Here is a 24,096-nt window from a genome sequence, read left to right on the forward strand (position 1 = left end):
GGAAATTTTTCGGAATTGTCATGAGAGGCCTTTGTCTTAGAGTCGAAACAAAGACGGCTCTGTGCACTTGGACAACTCGAACTATCCTATAAACAAGTGTGAGGTGTCGGATAGCTCCGGCTACGCAGGGCCACATTTTCGTCTAAACAAATGCCGAATGCAGTGGTTTTCATGAGCAATACAGCGTTGACGATCTCCATGACGGATTGGAGATCGAGTTAGTTTGCCTGGCAACGAGGGCGCGTGCACATCGGAACACATCCATTTATTATTCAAGTTATACCTGCTCTTAATTTACCATAAATATTGTTGCAACACCTCAATATATTCCAAGAATAATTATATTCATCCAAGACCAGTGTTCACCGAATTTATTTCCAATATTAACCTTTTTAGTGAACGTTTTTACTACAACGGAAAATTGGATTTATTTGAATGCGTATAGGACCCAGTTACACTGTAATGATCTGCCTTCAAACTAGTATGATTCGAATACCCAATACACGATCCCTGAGGTCCTAGTCCTACACCGTACCACTATTCTACTGAGGCTGTAATCGAACATGGTGAATTTGATGGAGATAATCGATTATGCAATAGTCGTGATCGATGATTTGACAATCGATAATCGATTAATGGCAAACCAAAGGCAAAACTGGCCTCAACACCGCGGCATATCTGCCGTATTTCGGAGAGACCTGAGTCAATCCAGGAGCCTAACCTCAGATCACAACGGAACGGGACCTGATTGAGAGGGCTTGGTACGTGTGGACAACAATTAATCGTCTGTCCATAGCTGTGTTCAGTCGATGTTAGTATTTTATTGTTTTTATCCGAACAGTACCGAAATGTTTAGAATAGTTTTAATAAACAAAACCAGAGAAGAAACAGAAAGGAATGAATAAATTAGGGCCTTTTGTCGAATGGGTCTAGAGTGTGAAAACTTTGTCGCTAAGAGTCAGTTGCTCTAAAGACATCGTAGAAGAAAGATATATCTTCTGCGTGCGATAAATAAAGGATTAAAGTTCATAGTGGAATCGTTTTGATATTATTTTAGATAATTACGGTCCATAATCCAGAAGACCCAAGTGTAGAAAAAATCCGAAAAGGTCCTATGTGCCCCATCGTATTTTTGTTGATAAATAATAGTTAAATCAATAAAGTAAAGGTTCAACGTGTGAAGGGATACCATATCAGTGGCTCATCAGTTCCTTATCTATCAGTAGCAGATAGAGTTGACTTAAGGTTAAAAAAATATTATCACCAGGGCGGCACTGACAAAATTATTCCCATCGCACGCTATTATCGTGCTGAGCGGTGCCTTTAGATTTGACCTAAAACTTTTGTCACATTCTGTACAAGTCATCCCACGCATCCGTGAATATAACATGCCGCAACGGGTACGAACACATAGTATCGCTTCGAGGGTTAGTTCGACATTCAGTGATGTTGCGTACCCAACTCACTTGTCCCGCGTTAATGCAGAGAAAAAAAATTTCTCAGAACTGAGACGAACAATCAAAATTATTGTGGAGAATTTTTTAAAGATAATCATCAGGGCTATCTGTGAAAACAAATCCATCAGAAAATGTAGAAAATTTAACCAGGCGACAGCAACCTTAAGGAAAATTTTACAAAATTTGATTTGAACTATCTATGAAAAGTTACGATACGGCCCATTAAATTTTCCTAATCGCTTTCCCAATTGGTAAACGAACGTGCGTCCTGTCCTTTTTACTGCATATTTCTCTCCGGATAAGCAGTTAAGAACCATATTTTCCAACCCAATGATCAAGCTGTGTTCAATGGCATTATCGTAATCTTTTACAAATCATTTAGATAAACGCTACAGAACCCTCTGCAAATTCCACAAGGGTGAATAAAATGTCTGCATAGTTTTGCAAAATTTTTTCGTGAATTTTCATCGTCCTGCACGATGGATTTTGGTGTAATAAATATGCTACAAAATTCATTACACATATATCAGAGCGATATCTTGAGCCTTCAAGTACGAGTTTGATAAGTGGCATGAACCTTTAGGAACGCACAAGCTTGTTTTCAAAATGGATTATCCCTAAATTTCTGAGAAATAACTAGATTAGAAAAAAAATGGAAACTGGAACATTGTAGCTTCAATTGGGGACTGTTATTAAATTTTATATTGATAAGGAATATTCAAATTGGAGTCCTATTAAATATATGTTACCCTTCCTAACAGAATAATCTCATCTGTGAGGAATTAAGATTCCAGCAAAATGTCGGATATTAAAAGAATAGATACAACGAAAACAAGATTGTTACCAAGCGTATAGGGTAAACGACTATCCATCGATATGGAACGAATGGGAGAATAATAATTTACGGGGTTGGCCCGACCAATTGAAACATTTGACGTCGTTCACATAGATTTTTATATTAATAATATAAAATAGAATACTTACCATTTATTGGGTTGGAACATAACCTCTTCGGATCACTCAAATTACAAGACACAGAAAAACGAGGGACTTTCCACGTTAATATATATATTTTTTAAAAACCGTTTTTACCCTAATTAATTTGATTGAATTCTAATTTTGAAAGTTTCACTTTTTAATATCCAACTGAAAAGATGGCTCTTTCACACTCATTTGAATAGTGATATTGGATTAATGATGTGTTCACCTTAGATAGGCGAGAGTAGGGACATTTAGTTGAGGTGTGAAAATCAATGTAGATAATTTAATAATCCCGATAACGGAAAAAGTCATTAAACCATCAATACTTCAAATGTGTAATGATACCCCATTAAAAGAAGATAACTCATGGTAGTTAATGGTTCTTGAAGACATGCTTTTTTTGTTGAACTGCTCAGTTGATTAAATAATAATTTCTGAATAGCTGTCATATGTCAGTGGAAAACAAGTAGGAGCGAGGGAGTATATGGCAACGCATAGATGACAATGAGCATTGATTCATATTTTCTCCGCCATCAGTGAATTGATGGCATTCTTCCGAATGACATTGACATGATACCATCTTTCGTACTCCAAACCGAACTCGCTATTTTTACAATTTTTTGTTGTGGATGGACTGTGTTAAAAAGAGTTTCGAGATGTTGACAAACTTAGATTCATATTCAAACGTGAACATCACCCAATTCCGAATTTAACGAAAACCATTCGTAATATCGATCATTCCAATGGGGAGGGAAATGTTTTCGAGTGGAAATTGCCAAAGACAGCCCCGACGTCGGATCGATCAACCATTTGATCCGGTGGTGGTCAGATTCAGCTGATCAGGCAAAACTTACTGAAGAATTGCACAGTCTCTGATTTACTCAACCGGATCGGTATTACTCTGGTCGTTCTAATCAAATTCGAATCGGGTGGTTCTATAGGTAAACTGAGATCCACTACCTGCCATTATTCGGATTAGATTCTGATCAGGCCTGCAATTACTTTGATCAAAGTTGGACGAGCTATCAATGAATGTAAGGGAAAAGGAAGGATAGTGTCCTAAATAATGACTTTTATTAGTGATTCCTAATGGAAACCTTGGATTTGACGGATTTTTCGATTATCTAATTGCAAATGTAAGTTATCTAGACTGCTATGAACCGCGACAAAATCAGGTTTTCTACAGCATGTGTATGTGTGTGCTAGAAAATTAGCAATATTGAAGATTAATTTTCAGAAAATTCGACATAAATGCAGCAAAATTCATAGTTAAAAGCCTCAATTTTCAACTTATGATAACTATCAGTACCCCTTACTTTGATGCATTGTTTCAGCTCGATCAGTTCAGTAGTTCCTGAGATATAGCAACTTTTGTAAAATTCCTGTTTCCTCAAGATCCCAAAAAGTACTGCAGAGATTACAATTTCTTTCCAAAATACCCGTCTCAGTGGGTGTTTTGCATGCCGATTGACATATCCACATTTTTTAGGGTAAATTTCGGGATATCACCATTTTTACGTTTCATCACCATAAACGATGTCAATATCATAAATTAACAAAACCATAGAGATAAGAAATTGACATTTTGTACACTCGTAGCTCTCATAACATAAAAGGCTGCTATTGTGGTTGGGCGCAACTGGCCAGAGACAACGTTTGCGTGAATACATTTCCTTGAATATTTCATAAACCACTCAACAAACTTCAACTTTTTTTTCAAAACTGTCGTCTCAATGGGCAGCATACGAAGCTACGAAAATATGTACACCCGGTGTTATGAAAATCGCTACTTATTGCCATATTTCAGTTGGATGGTGTTTACAAAATTTATTGTTTTGTTCAAGTTCATGTTCCGCATAGATTAAATATATCTTCCTAAATGCCCCGGCAAATGTCAGTACTACACTTACCCGAGTGGAAATTATGTCAGGCGCACCTGAGGTTTGATCAGAACTTCATCTCGTGGTGGCCAGGTTCAACTGATCAGGCAAGACTTGATGAAGAACTGATCAGTTTTTGATTTGCTCCATCTGATCGGAATTACCCTGATCAGGCTCTCATATGGTGAGCCTGATCTGAACCTGAGGTCCGTTCAGCTGTAATCACCTTGACCAATTTCGAATGAGATGGGCCTGATCTTATACTGAGGTCTGTCTGCTTACCATTATTCAGATCAGATTCTGATAAGTTCAACTTGAGCGGAAATCGAGTATTGTGCTTACAATTGCTTCGATCAAATTTGGATGAGATAAAACTCATCTTGGGCTAAGATCCGTCCTCTTGCAATAATTCGGATCAAATTTTGGTCAGGTCAGCCTGGTCTCAAATTTAGTTGTTCAGCTGCACTCACTTTGATCAAGTTCTGATGACGTTAGTCTAATCGTTCACTGAGGTCCATCTATTTGAAATAATGCTGATCAGATTCTGATGAGGTCAATGTGACATGAAATTTCAGCGCCTAACCAATAAAAATAGAGACTTGACTTACCCCGATATAAATTATAACTCATATCGCCAACATCTTTTCCTTTTCATTTTTTAAATCAAATTGGTGCGGATCCATTTGAAAGCATACTACCAATGGCTTTGGTAGAAATGAAGCCATCACTTCTGTCGAATAGCGTCGATCGGCTGCTTCTTTTAAATGAGCCTTCCAAAATTTCAAGTTCTCAATTTTCCTTCCAATCAAGTTCCTGCCCGACGGATAAGTGAGCCATGGCGGTCTTCAGCTTGTTGACCGTCAACCTGAAGCTCGCTAATGACCTCACGAATCGGCGCTAAGTCAGCTCCTATAGAAAACGATGAAATTAGGCCTATATCAAGCCTGTTCTCATTCTCACCCCTCCTCTTCGCCAGCTGACAATTTCAATCCTCAGTTTTGTTGAGAACTTTCTTGCTTGCTACCCAATAAATCCAGAGAATGCAGAAAGGAAAGGGAAATAGGGTCGACGACCCTCTCTTTGCACTACAGGAATTTGTAATTTGTCAGCCGTAGTTCGGATGGTATGACATGAATGAAAGAGGATTTGTATAATCGCTCGAAGCTTTATTTCCCCCTTATTTCTTCTGTTTCCCTTCCCTTCCGGGAAAATTTTACATGAATATACAGGCTGATTCAAAATTCACCATTCAAACTGAAATAAAAAGTTGAGAGGACAATTTTGAATGGAAAAGTTCTGTGGAATTTTGGTATCGGAAATACCTTTTTCAAATTATTTAATGTTGAAGTTGCGCCATTATTTTTTAGAATCATTTAGCATCGTTATCAGTATTTAACATCATTAAAAGCGACTCATTAACTTATTAAACGAATTCACCAAGTAATTGAATATTAATTGTTAAAACAATAGATTTTCTGATTCTCTGTTAAGGGGTTATTCTCATGTGAGCACTTGGAAAAATCGATTTTTTTTTTATATATTTTGACAGTAAAACCTATTGAAAACATGCTGTGAAAAATTCAGACCGAAATTCATAGTATTTGATAAGTTACAGCTCATAGTCGCCGACGTCTCGTAAGCGATTGTCTACCAGGCTTTAAACTTTAAACGCGTTTTTCTCGAATCATCATTTTCTGAAACGGTCAAGGTCCTACAAGAAAAAGTATTCAACCGATTGCTTTAAAATTTACATATGTTCTTCTACTCATTTATAGTTATCGTCCCTACCACAATTGTTTATTTTCGACAATATCTTCATATTTTTTTTAAACGATTTGTAACGAAAAACAACGAGATTTTCGTGATTTTTTTTTTTGAAGTTCGATATTTTTTTTGGTTTTTAATGAAATTGATTATATTTGGTAGGGACAATAGCCACAGATCTACTGAATAATAATCCATTCGATTTTTTTATGTCAGACAACATGAACAGCCGCTATCACCTTGACCAGTGAACTACCTTTTTTTGTTGGGGACTACTTTGACTTAAAAAAAATATATGTTAAAAATGTAAAAAACGAAAAAAAAATTTTTTTTCGTATATTTCAAAATACAAATAAAAATATATTGAAAAATCAACATGATTGAAGTTTGTTGTCGCGTAAAAAAAAAATTCCGAAAAAGTGGTAAAATATAGGCGTTCACATGAGAATAACCCCTTAATTTGAATGAATCGCATTGTCTTGGCTATTCTCTTAACTTTCATAATTAATTGATTCTTTCATCAGTACTCTTTATGGTCCTTAACTACTAATTAATTGATTGGGTACACTCATTTACATCTTTTGACTCCTGAACTTTTTCCAAGTCCCACAGGGTGAACCTGCCGATGTCTCTATTATTTCCCGGTGGGGTGCACCACGTCGGACTGGGCAAATGTTTGCATTCAGCGCGCCTCATCATCATCCGATTGTGGGCCCATCAGGGTACGCCTTGTGGGAAGACCCTGATTTCATCCTGATCATTTCCCGATCCGATAGTTTTTATATCAAATGAGGGTGGCCTAATGATCTCCCGGTCGAGTTTTCATCAGGTTATTCCCCATGCGGGTTACCAGAGCAAAACCCGATCAGGTCCAGACGTTGGTTGGGTTAATCCGACGAAAACTCTACTCGGGTACTCTCATCAGACGGGTGAAATAAAAAATTCTTTTCACCGACAACATATTCATATTTGTTCCTTTACTCCCTTTGATACTGAGAAAAAAATGTTTTTATCAAATGTAAATACTTCTCTGAAGTAAATGAATATTTAGTAAAAACAATTTTTTTTCCCAGTGCACCCCTGCTTAAACCTTTCCAAACAAAAACGGAGTCGTTTATTTTATCCCCCTGAGAAGAGCAGACCCATATTCTGGGAATAATACTACCATTTTTGCATTTTATTCACTGATAAGCGCCCAGTGATTCCCCTGATTGTCGCCAATTCAATTTTGAGTAGCCTGAAAAGGTTCCTTCCGATCCAAAAGTTCCACAGGACTTTTCCATTTAAAATTGACCCTCTTAATTCCAGTTTTAGGTTAAACGTTGGGTTTTAGGACATTCTCTAGACAATGCCCTCATGACGAGAAAAAGCAAAGACCCTTCACTGATAGATGCATATATTCTTTTGATCTTTGTGGCTGTAGAATTAGTAGAAATCATTTGAAATCATCTGAAATTATTTCAACTCGTATAAAAATTCCACGGAATCACTGGAATTTCTTTGGAATAACTCCGAAATCACTTGACATCGGAAATCATTGTTCCATAATATTTGGCCGTGAGCATGTCCTCAGATGGCGGACAGGGCCGCAGGGAAAGCACCACCGCGGCTCAAAGTCAACTTTTGGTAGCCCGTTGGTACGATTCCCTGCTGAGGAAATACCGGGACTCGTGGAACGTGATGAGGTCGACCTTGAAGTGTTCCTGGAGCGTGAATTCCGAAAACCATAACCTTAAAGATTGTTTTCATAAATACATTGTGACGCTTGTTGCTACGACACGAGACTATCTCGATGCGAAAATTCAAATGATTCTCTCTATTCCTTTTTGACTAATAACCATTTGTTTCCATTCCTTACCTCGTCCATTACTTTTTTGATCAATAGCCATTTGTTTTTTCACATTTTTTCGCAAACCTGTAATTACAAAATTTCTAGTCGGGTTTGCGAAAAAAATCACCTTGATGGGAGGGCCAGATTGGTTAGGAATGAGGACAACTTGATTTGGGCCGGATCCGGTTTGCATACGGTATACCGTGTCAGGTAATAGTAATAGTCAGTCATATCGGATCAGGTATTGTCATGGTGGAAGTGAGGCATGCCTGAGGACGACAAATGACAGGTATACTTCATCAGATGCAACAAAGGCTGAAGCATAGTATGCCGCATGACAAATCGCCAGTCACATCGGATCAGCTCGTGCTCAGATCGAGGTATGGAATACCGGAGTCTGGTTAACCTGAGATATACCTGGTCCAGCTCAGCTAAAGTTGAAATATGGTAGGCCGGATGTCAAGGTAGAATAACAATCATAATAATAATTATACAATCATTGATATTTGATGTTTTTTCACTAATGATACGAATTATTATCATTACAGTTCTCAATATGACAATAATTATTGAATTGTCATTGACAATAATAATTGTTCAAATAATTGATTGTGCATTATTATCAATTAAATTGTCGATGAATCAGCTTCGATGAAGTAAAAAAATCAATAACATATTTTTCAAACTATGAGAATGAGCACCTATCGGCTTATAGTGCCCATACGATTACGAGTACTCAACTATTGCAGCGCAGGAGACCAGAACACACAGGACACTAGCGATCTTGGACGTTAAGGACCATCAAACCAGAATAGGAAGTCGATAGGTGACCAAGTGCGACAGGACCTAAGTTCAAAGCCTGCGGGAACCATTTTTCTCCTTTTTTTTCCTTCGTCATTCGCGTTTGTGAACCGTTGGAGTAGTCCGCAATGGTATAGACACCGTTAAAAACCCTAGGTAACCGGACGAGCATCTGACTTTTGCAATCAGGAAACCTTATCTCTACCTGATGTGAGACGTATTTATTGTTCTAGTCGGTAATATCTCGGAAAATACTTAATCGAATTCAATATTTTTCTCCTAAATGTACTGCCATCTATCTATATCGATCAAAACATATATATCAGTTCGAGCCATTCATTCAAAAATTCGATGACACAGTGATTGCTGATTTCATCTGATTTCGAGATGATTTCAATGATTTCTTGAAATCGTTGATTTCATGTGATCGCCAGGGATTTTTTTCCGGTGATTTCACGATTTCACGATTTCAAATGATTTGACGACGTTTCGTTAATAACTGTACTACTTGGCGTGTGGTCGACATTGCCAGTTCAAACGCGTCCAACGTCGATTTGGGGGATTCTGAGAAAATACGTCGATCGATTTTCTCTCAGAACTTTATGAGTCGATCCTCTCGCGTTGTGTATTTGTTTTTTTTTTCCGTAAAAAAAGCGTCCGGAGTTGAAAACAAAAGGTGATTAACACCTCGATGCAAAACACGTTGAATTCATCGAAAATATTCCGTGTATATTTCACCTATTTAATACATTCGAATTTTTTTTGTCTTATCTGCGGACGATTTTCTGGTTATTTTTTGGTGTTATAGTTCATGCGATTTCACTGATTGCCCGGCATTTCACTGATTTCATGTGATTTCATTTACAGTCACCTGAAATCGATGAATTCCCAGAATTTCTCTGATTGCAATTAACTTCGACCGATTTCATGAGATTTCATGTGATTTCAAACATGATTTCAGCCCGAAGTGACACAGTGATTTCACGAATGAATGGCCCCTCGTACCAGTTCATAAAGAGTTGTCAAGATATTCAGATCTTTCTGTTTTTGACTTGAACAATTGTGTTTGCATCCTAACTCAAGTAACAATTGAAATATTTACTTCAAATTGCGCATTTTCCATGATTTTCGGAATAAAACCTTTCCGCAATAACTTTAAAATGGGACGAATTTCAATTATTTTGTACTTCAATACCCATCGAGATCGATCGAACCATCGATACGCTCCCTCAGGAAATTTTCGAGATATAAACGTTTTTAAAAATGTATTTTTCATACAAATATTGTTGTGACACGTGTAAATGTTATGGTAGAAATGAGAAATTTTAGCAATCAGATAGTATTATTGACACACATTTGTATATCAAACTTGACGCTGATTGATTCAATATTTCTTGGTATAGAATAATTCGGGGGAAAAATCAAAACTTGTAAAAAATTAAAAATCGCTATTTCGGCGATGATTTTTACATTGAAGAGGTATTACTAGCGCTAGAAAACCGTATTTATAGCTGATTGTTATGTAGTTCTGTTTAATATCGTTAATAGGTAATCAAATAGTGCGGTAATGTTGCAGGAGGTAGATGTGTTAATGACCACACTTGCTATTTCGGTTTCTACAGCTGATAATTTAAAAAAACATGAGCATAGAATGTGGAAATTTCATATAACAATAGCGTGAATGACATTAAAGATTATATTTTCAATGGGTTTATGAAAAAAAAAAATCTATAAAAGTTAAGTGCCCGTAAGTGCCCCTTCCGTAATCTGCCTATCAAAACAGTATTAAGTAAAACAAACGGATTTAAAAGTTACGCATTTTTTCATGGAAAATTCCATACTTTTTCTTGAACGTTCTGGACTTTTTCCTGATTATTTTTTTCATCCCAATTTCAACCAATCAAATGGTGGCATTTCCCGTCACGTGGTACAAGTAAGAGAGTTTTACTTCGGATATTTTTCGGATATTTCCCTGTTTGTTGCTAAGCAATGAAAATATCCGATAAACAATTTGTACGCGTTTCAAACCCCAAAACTGTCATTACAAAAAATCAAGTTCAAAGACTTTACCTCGACATGAGCAGATTTGGAGGAGAATCCTTGGAGATGATTGATCAAAAAATTAAAAATAATGTTCCTAATAATACAGTGAAGACAAAAGCTACAATTTGGAAACAATTCTCTGCATTTTGTGCAGACAGAAAATATACGCTGGAGAAGCCACAACTACGAGTGAAAAACCATACTATATGACGTGAAATGCCACACATTTAAGTGTTTGCAATTGGAATGAAAAAAATAATTCAGCCAAATACCCCTCGACCTTCAAAATTAATCGGATATTTCCCTCCAGTTTCCCTGCGTAGCACCGATCGGGATAACATTCGCAGAAAAACCCTCGCGCTTCGCGCTCGGGTTTTTTAACCTGCGAACCTTATCCCTCTCGTTGCTACGCAACGAAACTCTCGGGAAATACCCGATAATTTTGAAGATCTTGGGGTATTACTACTGAAAATCCTGCTCGTATATATGTCATCTTGACCGATTTCTTCGATGTCTGCCAGGCTCTCATTTCCAGTAAATTGACTATCAAATCCCACCCACACATCATCGAAATTAGAGGATATATCAATAAAATAAAAATAACGAATGCCCTAATGGAAATTTTCGTTTTATGGTTTTTCGCAAATTGTGAAATAGCAGCTGATGAGGCAGCCGACAAACTGCAGGAGAAGCGACAGATTATCTGTCAAATGAGTTCAAAGTCCCATTAACGGATTCCCAAACTCAATTGGATCGTGAACATTACAGAGAAATGTCCACTAAAATTATAGAGCAAGCAACTAGTATGAAAAAGGAATAACCTGCTGCGAAATTTTTTGACAAAAACTACTTCAATACCATACATTTCATTTTGAAGCGAATACTTCATGCCAAATTTTAAGTTCATGAGTTAATTTTTCGCACCACTGCCGTGCTAACAAAATTTGTTGGCAAACAGAAAAAGTGGAATATCTCGAAAAATTCATATAAATGGGTATACTAGATATTTCAATCAATTGATATGAAAATTTGGAGAGGTGAAGCTTGGCAAAAGGCTGAATAGCTTTTGAGATATTCAAAGAAGGGAATATTGATATAAAGTGGAATATCTAACAAACTGATGATCCGATTCAGTCATTCATCAACACCAAACATTTCATTGCCAAGAGGAAAATTTATATCAAACTGCAAATTGATGAATGAATTTGTCGACACGGTATCGTGCTATCAAACTTTTTTTGGACAACAAAGAAAAATTGGCATATCTAGAAAATTTGGGAGAATGGGCAAACATATTTTCATTAATTCAAATAGGGTACATCGAATATTTTGAAAAGTGAAAAATTGAAATCGGTTCGATAGTTGTCCAGATATTTGTGAAAACCGGTTCAGAACGAAATAGAAATTTATGAAAAGCGGCTGGACCAACCGAGTTACATTTTGTTAATGACTCAAAATAATCTGTTCATTTCTTTAATTTTCTAAAGTGTGGGCCAGTTTGACCATGCACACGTACACATATGGTTTTTAAACTTTGTATTTTTACGTTTCAGACTATTCTACGTGATTTCCAAATAAAATTAGAAAATCTGAGGATTATAAACCTTCCATTCCACAACAAAATCGGTCAAATGCAAGGCTACCATTCGGAAGATAAAGCATATCTTTTCTTAGTGTTTCATTATATTCTAGATAACTTCCAACTGCAATTAGAGAATCGAAAAACCTGTCAACTAGAAAACTTTCATTTAGAACCAAAAAAATCTGTTTAGAACGTGCTGAACATCACCTATGAAAAAATGTTCTTGATGACATGTGAGGCGAGAACTTTCAGCTCATGTGATTGGTAGCCCTCGGCATCGCCTCGAGCAGCCAACTTTACAATCGTGAAAATTCCGTCTCATTCATATCGAAATGTACTATTTCGTCACAATGGCCGTTATGCTGAGGCGTTAACGGTTATTATGCGGTACACTACGTACCCATGAATCGCTGCCTTACGGTCGGAATGACAAACATAGTCTTTCGCCATTAGCCTGAAAAAACTTATTTGACGAATACGAGTCTGAATTTTTTTTACTGCGGTTCACGATTGCTCGTCTTCTAATTACTATTTTATACTTTCTAAATTGGAAAACTTGAGAATTTCAAGAGTACAGTTGTGCCCCGAACTACTGTCCTATTGTCAAAAGAACTAACATCGATACTATCAATATCTCGAAACTCTGTTACGTTCGTTCCTCATTGGTTCACATTTGTCTAAGGCGGATAATTTGAATTCAGAATTCATTAATTTAAAAATTTTCTATCATTTTTATAATTACGAGAAAATGAAGGATGAGTTTTGTTTCTGTCATATAAATCAATTTGATTCACCTTTGATTCGTCCAAAAGCATTTGACATCAACACTTGAATCATAGTGAGTGAGTGATCAACACTTGAATCTCTCTCTTACGGTGAATCATAACGATCTTTACATTATGTTTTAAAATTAGCGCCTAAAATTTAAACGACCAATAGGATACTGGCTACATCTTTGCGAGATTTCGATTCGATTCGAGATTTTCTATACGATATGTGGCTCTCCTTTTTAGAATAGGACAGCGCACGCTCGCTCTTGTGACAGAAAAAATCACCACAATGCAGGACAAGTACATTAAACTACAAGCGCTGTAAGGAGATGAAACCACCCAAATTTGTTATATTAAGCCGCTGCAGGGAGCAAGTTGATTATACTATTATTAGGTGTTGCCTTTGGAACATTAAAACTTTATCTCGTCTGGAGGATGGCAGGGAACAGCACCAAAAGAACGATCGTCCAAAAGGAAAGTTCGATGTTCGATTATCATCCAGAGATATCTATGGGAGTACAGATCTGTTTACAGGCTCACTTCTGACAATAATTATTAATAAACTGCCCCGAACCCTTTCATTAATTGTACTGTGAGTCTTTTTCCGGATAAAACACTATTTATACATACTATTTCCTGTGATACCATTTATACTCTTTTTAAACAACTGAGCGTCAATCAACCTCCCATCGTCCAAAAGGCATTCACAATTGCAGTACTCGCCACTAGATGACCGCGAGGTGTGTAAACTTGTGGCACCTCAGCCACCATCGGCCACTCATGCCACGAACCAAGCGCCGAAATGACCGCGCAAACAACTACTTCTCGTACCCGTCAAGTAAAGGGTATGAACTTTTCACTCTTGTAGCTCCACAGCTGTGGCCTAAGTGGTCGCAGTATTGCTCTCATTACGTCTTCTAATTATTTGTTATTTACCAAGTATTGTAGTAATAAAGCTAAGTACTGATGTTAATCCATGGACAGAAATTAATATGTCATAACCCTTTGATAATCGACAAACTTTTACAGTAGTCAGTGGCATGAAGAATAGAGCCCAAGAGGCCGAACTAGCGTCGCCCAAAGTATGTACCAAGCCATAGTTACATGGCAGTTATAGGTGGTACTTCGATGGGTTTACTCCACGTCAGGAGTGGCAGAATAGTAACTGTTAGTTCTGTAGTGAATTGGTAAACTAGGATAAGTGCAGAAATCCGAATTTTTCAGAAGAGCTGAAAAACGATTTGCAGCATTATAAGGAGGATTTTTACGCATCCAATGATGGATATTTATTTATTGCTCCATTATTTGTTAATAACGATGGCACCAAGACTTTGTACTAGATTTGACGCCTAATTCACGCACTTATCCTCACTGTCATGATTGCCAACAAAACTTAAGTCAACTTACCTTCCTCGGCAATAAAAATGGACAGAGATATGTTGACTTATTCTCTAGTTGTTGTCAGGGCAATAAGTAATTACTAAATTCCGTCGAATTGTGTATGAAAAATGTTATTTATGTATTTATTACACTGCAATTTCAATTGTAATACACTGATCATATCTACCCCTTTTTAATCATTGTCTTCAGTTGATGAGATAATGTCTGGATCCGTTAGGGGGTTATCGTCGGTATCAACAATAAGATCCCTGTAAAAACACAGCTCCAGGTCAAACGTCGTGACAATTATTCTACCGCCACTGATTTTAGCGATTTGCTTGTCAGTGGCTTTCATATTGTATGGTGCATTGGCCATATTTAAATGAGATTCCAGTTGTTCCTTGGCATAAGTCTTCTCTAACTCGGTAGTAGCTGATTTCAGTTGAATCTGCAATCGATCGCAGGTTCTGTAAGTGTCAATTTTCGGTTCCTTGAATGATAAGCCAAGCGCCATGATCTCTTGTTCATATGACCATCTCGAAACGGCTTGATCAGGATATGTTTCTTCATACAGTTTAAGCATCTGAGTCCGGGTCAAGTGAGAAGGTAGAAATTTCTTGGAGGTTTTGCTGCGAGAATAGTGCGACTCATAAGCCGGGAAACTCAGTATGTTGTTTCTAACTACTGTACCGGAATCTTCAACGAATTATTGTTGATTTGTTTGAATAAATTGTCAAGTGCTGGATTTGAACCAGGTCTGTTTCGAGCGGCTTGTTTTAAGAGGCAACCACGCAACGAACTACGCCCAGGATCGCTTCAAGTTGATTTCAAACAACGAAGCAAGTCGTGTAAAAATACTAAGATAAGTCAACTTATCCTTTCCCAGCAACTCAACCTCCGAGGATATGTCAACTTATCTTCATCTGCGCTGTCATAATTTCCCTTATCCTCCTCATTTTTGTTCGATACTGGCACCAAAAATCAATTTTCAGCTAAATCCTTTTGTGAGGACCTCCGGAACAATGTTATGCTTCAATTTAAACAAAAAACCCATTTTCAAAAAAAAATGCACTTATCCTAGTTTACCACTTCGCTACAGAGTTAATAGATATATATAAATACAAAATGCTTAATAAAAATCTGAGTGAGCGTAAATCTCAAATAATTTTATTTCAAATCGATTTTACAAATTAATGCCGAGAAGTTATTAAATATATATCATCAATGGGTTCCTTGAAAAGTGAAGGGATTTAGTATTCAAGTCCGATGAGAATAATGCAAAATAATATTGTCTGTTATATTTGTAGTTGGATGCTGGTGGGATTTGTTATTACAGAAGAGAAGCCTTGCTACTTAATTGAATTGAAAGAGGGATCTGACTCGAAGTTTTCGTCAACCGCAGAATTGTACATCAAATTTACCTGACATTAGGATTGAATTGAATATATTTTATTAAAAAATTCATTGTATATTTGCTCGTTTCGGATTAATTGTAGATAACGTATTTTATAATTAATTCTCTATAATACTGAAGAATTAATTGTACATATCATTCGTTTAATTTCACGAATAATGCAAAACAAAAATGCTTCAAACTTCTGCTTTGAGGATTTACAGAAAAATCTGCAAATAGCCCAAAGACCATCTAATTGGGTCGCAATAAAGTATGACGAACGTGTGTTATTTGTCGATATATTAGAGAGTAGGAAAGAACGAAAAATAATTGTCATATGTAATTCATTTAATTCTGAAATTCTGTACAATAAAGAAATTTTCCCATGGTTAACATGTTAGAGAATTGAATCTCTTGACCATCTGGCTACAATTTTAGAGTTGATAACTGCATTTCATTATGCAATGTGGGGAATAAAATGAGATTATTCAATAGGAAAATGAAGATTATCAATTTTATTTTTGATTGATCGTTCCAAACACAATGGAAAATAAAATACCTCTGGCGTGACACTAAACAATGATATGGAGTACGTATACGAGGTGGAGTAAAGCGAATGAAGCCCCACGATTTATAATACGATGATTTCTGCATTGAACACGATTTGGTCACGGATTCTCGAGGATCGGACCGTACCAATTCAGCCTCCTGCTCTCTATTCTTCATGGTCGGTGGTCATATGTAACGTCATTTACTGGCCACTGAGTAATATTATTAATCGGCGTGGGTCAGTGTAGCTTTATCGAGTGGAAAACGTACTTCGAAAACGATATTTCACACGGATGAGCAATAAAAAGGTAAATGACTCGCGCCTAATTTGCGATTTAGTGTGGGAGTCATATAGTAATAATGTATTTCAGGGCGAATGTAGTGGGGATTTTTGGTCGTGTGGCCCTGTCGTCTGAGCCCAGGTAATGACCAGCATGTAACGTGGTCAAAAATCTCCATGACACTAATTATAGACGAACGTTCAGTACCAGTCCCTAGTGAAGGAAAGCAATCCAGCTAAGAATTAATAATTAGACCGAGCCTGGACCAAAGCAAGACAAGCTTGTTTCTAGACTCACATCACAGCTTGGGCCTAGCGTGAGGTATGCTGGGAGTGAAACATTAGACCAAGCTTGGGCCAAGGGTGAAGCCGAGCTCACGTCCACCAGTATAAAGGGGGCCTGCGATTCAAGCGTACCTAAACCAACGGCTGGCGACAATCCGCTCACGTAATTAAATGGCCTGGAACTCCAAATTAACACATATTTATTTTATTTTCTATTTAGAACATTCTTATAAAAATCTACTATGAAACACTTAAACATAATGCAGTAACGAACTTCCTATGGCATACATTAAGTCGTGTAGGTCGTGATGTCTATTTAATTAATCAAGTTCAAGTTGATCAACCATTACCATAAGACAGTTGTTGTTTTTCAAAATGAAAAAAAAAAATCGACTTTAATCGTTTTTCCCCAATTTTATGACTCTATGGGCATGACCATTAGCTGAAGCCACACCCACTCTACAAAGTTTGGAGTTAACTCAGCTTGACCCGGTTGTCAATGCTTGGCAATTTCTATCGGGGGAAGAGCTGTGCGGAAATGTATTTTTCACACCTGGACCGAAAAAACTTATTCTGACGAATGCAGCTTGATAGAGCCCGGGCCGAAGGCAAGGATGGTCAAGCAATGACATGTCAATATATCGTGTAGAAAATATCCGTGTAAAAATATTCAGGATCAAAATAATTGTCACGAAAATATCCTTCAGTATCATTTTTCTGAAATTTCCTTTTTCAATGGCCTTTACAATTTTGGCCATTATTGGAATTTTTTGTTAACGGATACATGTTTTTCATATAAATCAATATGTATATTTTTTGAATGAAGCACCATCAACTTTTACAAAAAGCAACAAGTCAATTATTGATCATTAACTTGCCAATGATGTTCACTTCCGCAATTCGATGATAATTCTCGTATTTTGGCAATATCTTATAATGTATGCACCAATGCACTCCAATAATTTACATTGTCATTATTCTTGTAATTTTCCTGCATTCTCAAAATACACGTATCATCAACTCTATATGTGTTCCTTTGTGTAGTGATTGACCCCCTGCATTTAATTGGATTGTTTTGTTATTGGTTCATTAAATCCCTATTTTGAAGGACCTATTTCGACAGGATGTTTTTCTGGCGGATATTTCTGTCGTGGATATTTTTTTCGGCGAATAGTTTCTCCAAGATTTCTTGACGTGGATATTATTGTTATGGGTATTATGAAATGGAACCGTTAAAGCGCATCAGTTAGTCTCACTTTTTTGGCAGTGGCTATGATGTTATTTTATTTTATTGCGGCCAAAAACGCGTTTCTAATTGAACGAAACGGCCGGAATTTAATGAAGAATTTTTTCAGCCACGCAATGAGCCAGTATTTTCCAGCACGTGGCAAGAACATCATGTTCCGTTCCGGCGTAGGCGGAACGTCAGAGTTCTCTCAGCAGCAATGTTTTATTTTGTCTTCTTAGATGTGAAAACGAGTATTGTCACATAGCGCGTGAATTGAATCATTAATTCGAGTACTTTCGGAACTGTTGAAATACCACATGAGTTCTAACAAAAATATAAAATTAATATTTAAAAAGGGGGAAAAATCTAACGATGCAAAAAATGCAAATATAATAGTGTAAGAAACCAACCGATATAAATCATGTAGATTTGCCCACTTTAAATAAAAAAAAATCCACCGTCTTTGTTTATTTTTTCCGAAAAATGTATCAACTAAACGAAAAAACAGCTGTTGTAGGTTCAAATTTTTGTGTTAGAATTTTATACTGTAATGAAATGCGTAGAGGAGAATAAGGTGAAATTGAACCTCTTCAATAATTTATACATTAAAAACCTCATACAGAACTCAGATGATATTTTCGTCGTCAACAGAAAGAAAAATAACTGTACCATCTTACAAAAGTGTATCAGTAGTCAATATTGCCTCATTTCTATCCCCAAAGTTACTAACAATTGATATCTGCTGATTAACTTTTAGTCTAGAGTAGATGCATTTTTGTCTAATGCATAATAAACTTATCTTTGCAGCCCAGCAATTTTTATGCAGATGATAACGAAAAGCGCTTACTAAATTCTATTCTGCCGATACAGTATGGTTCCGATACAGTAGTAATGTTTACTCTACAGGGACAGAAAAATTTGGGTAAAAATAAGAGCTCCAGGGGTCGGAACGAGGGACGAAGGTTAGTTTTATCACAAAGATTACCCTCCCAACTCTAATTTCTCCAACAATACTTCACCTAAAAAGTGGTTGATTGTCATTTCATCCCACGTTTCGCCCTCTAGACGTCTAATTTGTATCCAAAATTGCTCTCTGTGTATCGGTACTGTAATGTCTCTACCCTGGAATAAAATTCGATCGTTACGCATTAGTATTATCAACGTTTGGGATAGTACTTAGGTAGGGGTGAGTCATGATGCACCTATACAAAACGGTAATGTAATTTTTATCCAAAGATTCTGTTGGCATTTTCATGAAATAAATAAATAAAAAGCAAAAATAAATCTCATTCTCTTCTGAGTGTTTATACTTTAATTGAAAAACATTTTTATGGACTGGACTTCTGAGAACTGTGAGGTATCGTGTTTAGGTTTCATTTCAAGTAGGTAGGCAAAGTGGAATGAATAGGAGTCTTTGACAGCTTATGACCAAAAAGTCCAGGGTGTTGTTTCCCTTTGTAAATCTAGTTAATATTGATTTCAAAATCTTGGAACTTCGGAAATTGATTCAGTAATAGAAATAAATCAACCGAAAAATTAAAAGACATAATATTTTGTCGACAGATATTTTTACCGGCTAATATTTCAGGAAATAATATTTTGATGAATAATCATTTTCTAAACGATATCTTTGGCATGAAATATTTTCCAGTAATGTTTTGTCAGATAATAGCACGTCCCTATAATCTTTTGTAATGCCACCTGACGATGGTAATAGATGTTTATTTTTTTCACCGGTTCATCGCAGATATTAATACTACTTTGTTTTCCAATCATTCATAAAAAATCATTGCACCCAATTTACGAAAAACAATCACCTAAAAATTTGTACTCCGTTAGAACTAGCCTGGTTTATTTAGCTTCTAGTGAAAAGCAAAAATTAATTCAGCTGAAATGAAGTTGTGAGTCAAATGAGTTTCGTATTGTGTTTATCCCCACTCTATCATCGAGATTCGGTCCGTCGAATGAGATAATAGAGCGTGACAGTTGATTTTCTTTTCTATTATTACGCGATAGCATTGATGTGATATAGGTGAGACACTGCACTGTGACAATAGTGGTGCGAGAGACCTCGAAACTGAGTTTTTCCGAATGTGTCAGTGAAGAGGGGGGAGTTGTGACTTGGATTGGATATTAGTATGATAAGAAATCCTAAGGTTGTCCCACTTTCAATTCTAACGAGCTATTTTTCCATGAAATATGGTTTGATAACGATGTGTTGAACGTTGACATGGTGAAATATATACAAAAACTGCAATCAATTTTTCCGATGCTTTCAATATATCTTTCACATCTATTTTTTACGTAGAATTTTTATCATTCTCATAATGAAGGCAATTGATATGCTCTTACACACATATCCTTCCTGGTGATATATAAGTTTTAAACGAATGCATGGCTTCATATTTCCTAAAGCATTTCAGTAACGTAGTGATAAAGTGGGATAAATTATTGTATCTCAGCTAAGTTTTTATCAGTAGTAATTTTATAATTTCTTTGAAGGCAGAACTCAATTCGCCCATGAAACAGGATATAAAGAACATTTCGCGAACTTGCTTAGATTGTGAGGTATTCAGATGAAATGGGTAGGTGGTCAAAGGCAACTTGTCGCATTTTGTTACATCAGGACTTAAAACTTGTGAATACGGTTTACACAGAAAATGGAGGTTTCACTGCTTAATGTGTGTATTCGCGAATTTGATGGAATTGCTCACAAGGATTCGCCATCAAAGTGTTTGTTCTTGATGATAAGTGTATGAAGAGCAATGCACTGTATTTGACGTTGCACTTCATCATGGAACCTGTTGCGCGAGCTGTTCAGGGTCCTCTCATTGTCGAATACGCTTTGAATTTTTACGAGAAAGTTTACTAGGCGGCATAGTAATTTTTCTCAGGCCTGTAGTTTGCACCGATATCGTGAGGTCTTTAAAATCAATTTTTTTTCTGATTTTTGGAAACTATTCGTCTAAAATTTAGGCGTACTATGCCCATGACATTAGGTCGGAGCCCACTCAAAAAAAGTAGGTCCACTCTCGTTCTCACATGAGGATGCGCGGATAAATAAACACCACCGCCAAACTAATAATACCTATGTGGAGAAACTTAATACAGCAAAAAAGAAAACGCCGATAAATGAGACAAAACAAATGCTGGTATGCAATTGCGAGGTACAGCATAGTTTAAGGGGTTATTCTCATGTGAACGCCTATATTTTACCACTTTTTCGGAATTTTTTTTTTATGCGACAACAAACTTCAATCATGTTGATTTTTCAATATATTTTTATTTGTATTTTGAAATATACGAAAAAAAAATTTTTTTTCGTTTTTTACATTTTTAACATATATTTTTTTTAAGTCAAAGTAGTCCCCAACAAAAAAAGGTAGTTCACTGGTCAAGGTGATAGCGGCTGTTCATGTTGTCTGAGATAAAAAAATCGAATGGATTATTATTCAGTACATCTGTGGCTATCGTCCCTACCAAATATAATCAATTTCATTAAAAACAAAAAAAAATATCGAACTTCAAAAAAAAAATCACGAAAATCTCGTTCTTTTTCGTTACAAATCGTTAAAAAAAATATGAAGATATTGTCGAAAATAAACAATTGTGGTAGGGACGATAACTATAAATGAGTAGAAGAACATGTGTAAATTTTAAAGCAATCGGTTGAATACTTTTTCTTGTAGGACCTTGACCGTTTCAGAAAATGATGATTCGAGAAAAACGCGTTTAAAGTTTAAAGCCTGGTAGACAATCGCTTACGAGACGTCGGCGACTATGAGCTGTAACTTATCAAATACTATGAATTTCGGTCTGAATTTTTCACAGCATTTTTCAATAGGTTTTACTGTCAAAATATATAAAAAAAAAAATCGATTTTTTGAAGTGCTCACATGAGAATAACCCCTTAAGGCATCACGTAGTGATGCTTAGGAGGCAACTCTTTTTTTATTCATGCCTATGACTTTCAATGTAAAATATACGCTAATCTACCAAATACTTCGAAAATTCGGAAAATGGTTAGGCCTGAATCTACATTACTATTATGACCGAGCCCTACTGGGTATTTTCTCGAAAATATGGTTGTTTTCTTTCTTAACATTCTAGCAACTCTATCCTATTTTTAAGCACCGTATTGTACGCCAAACACAAATATGAACACCTATCACTATATAATGCACAATTTTCACCAAGAGACATACTTTCTTACCAATATAAATTCACATAAAAAGAGCCCTTCGGGTACTTCCAATAATAGATAAGTTAGAGAGTCGCACCAAACCAAAGTCTATAGACTTATAGAATTATTTTCATGGAAAACCATTTTTTGACACTAGGTTCCAAGGTTTGCAAAAACTGTAAATACTGCCGGTATATTTAATAAAAAAACTTGGTTAAAAAAAGTGCCAGAGGATATCAATACACGACACAACGACCCCCTCCACAACCTCTAAATGATTTTTAGTTATTAGCTTGAGCAGGGGACAATGAATTAGAATGTAGTCCTTAGTTACACTGTACAAATCGTGTATGCTCTTCTCAATCGTAGATCTTGGATATTTCTGAGTTCGATAGTTGAGAAAATTCTTAAACAATAGATAGAAATAACAAAGAGCGCTAACCAAAAGTTCTATATGATGAAAAGAAATAGTTCAAGAAAAATTAAGGTTCTTGGCAGAGATTGGAAAACGGACAACTCAAGCGATGTTATGGTGTTTGACAGAGACAGTAAAGTGAAAAATCCGATAAGTGAACGTAAATAAACTCTTAAAATAATGGTTTTATTAGAATCAAACATCATGAGCAGCCTACAAAACAAAAGCAATAAACGAAGGGTGATAATTAGGTTTGGAACTAGTAAAGAATTGGAATCATTGGAAGCCAATCCAAAGACATGTCCCCCTGGAAATTTTAGTGTGCCACTCATTAAATATTTGCCTGTGCTCTTTTATTAAGTGACATTCCTGTACTTTGAAAAATAAATGAGGCTCATATGTACGTAGGCCATGATATCGGGTTTAGTGGATTCGCACATTAATTTTTGTATCGCCGAGCGTCTCAGGTAGGAAATCACCAATGGCCCAGGCTTCACCCAAGCTGTTCCCAAGACCAGGTAAGCTTGGATCAGGCTTGGCATCCAAGTCTGCATTAATAGTGAATGAGCACTGGAATGTAACGTGGGGCCAGGCCTGGTAACGAGGGCTGGCCCAAGCTAACTTATTAAGGCTGGTCCAGGCCTTCGAACCAGCGCCGTTCCAGGCTCATACATTAAAAATACATTAAAAGATGCCTAGGCTTGGTCAACGTTGGGATGTAGTTTGTATTGGAATTGCCTCAACTGGCACAATAAGGAATAACAATTTATCGGGTGTAAATATGTTTCTTCAAACAGTTTATAGTACTCAACATATCCAGATAAATGACAAATGAACCAGATACCTTGTGGCATTCGCAAACTTACTTTACACTTATGTAACAATATGGGGTTAACAATTAGGCATAATACCATAGGACATTGCCACCCTTTGGTTTTACGTGTAAGTAAAATCAGCATGCCGCCTAGTTAAAAAGAAATAAATTTTCGCCAGTTCGTCAGGCTGGGCCCAGGACTGGTGGAGAGGCTATGAATCAAAGCTGAATGAATCAGACTTTTCCCAGGCTTGGCACAAGCTTGGTACCCAGGTTTGATATGAGGGAAGGATCCAATCCTGGGCTTTCTCTGGTGATAGCAAACCTGGTTGAGTCTACTGTAGGATCAATATCAAATGAAAGGATAAATGATTAAGTTTATTTTATGAAGGAACAGTATATTATAAAAGTAAAATACAAAAAAAATTAAATAGGAGGATGAGAAGAGTATCCTCACGCG

This window comes from Diachasmimorpha longicaudata, chromosome 2, assembly GCF_034640455.1.
Source record: "Diachasmimorpha longicaudata isolate KC_UGA_2023 chromosome 2, iyDiaLong2, whole genome shotgun sequence".
Classification (NCBI taxonomy): Eukaryota; Metazoa; Arthropoda; class Insecta; order Hymenoptera; family Braconidae; genus Diachasmimorpha; species Diachasmimorpha longicaudata.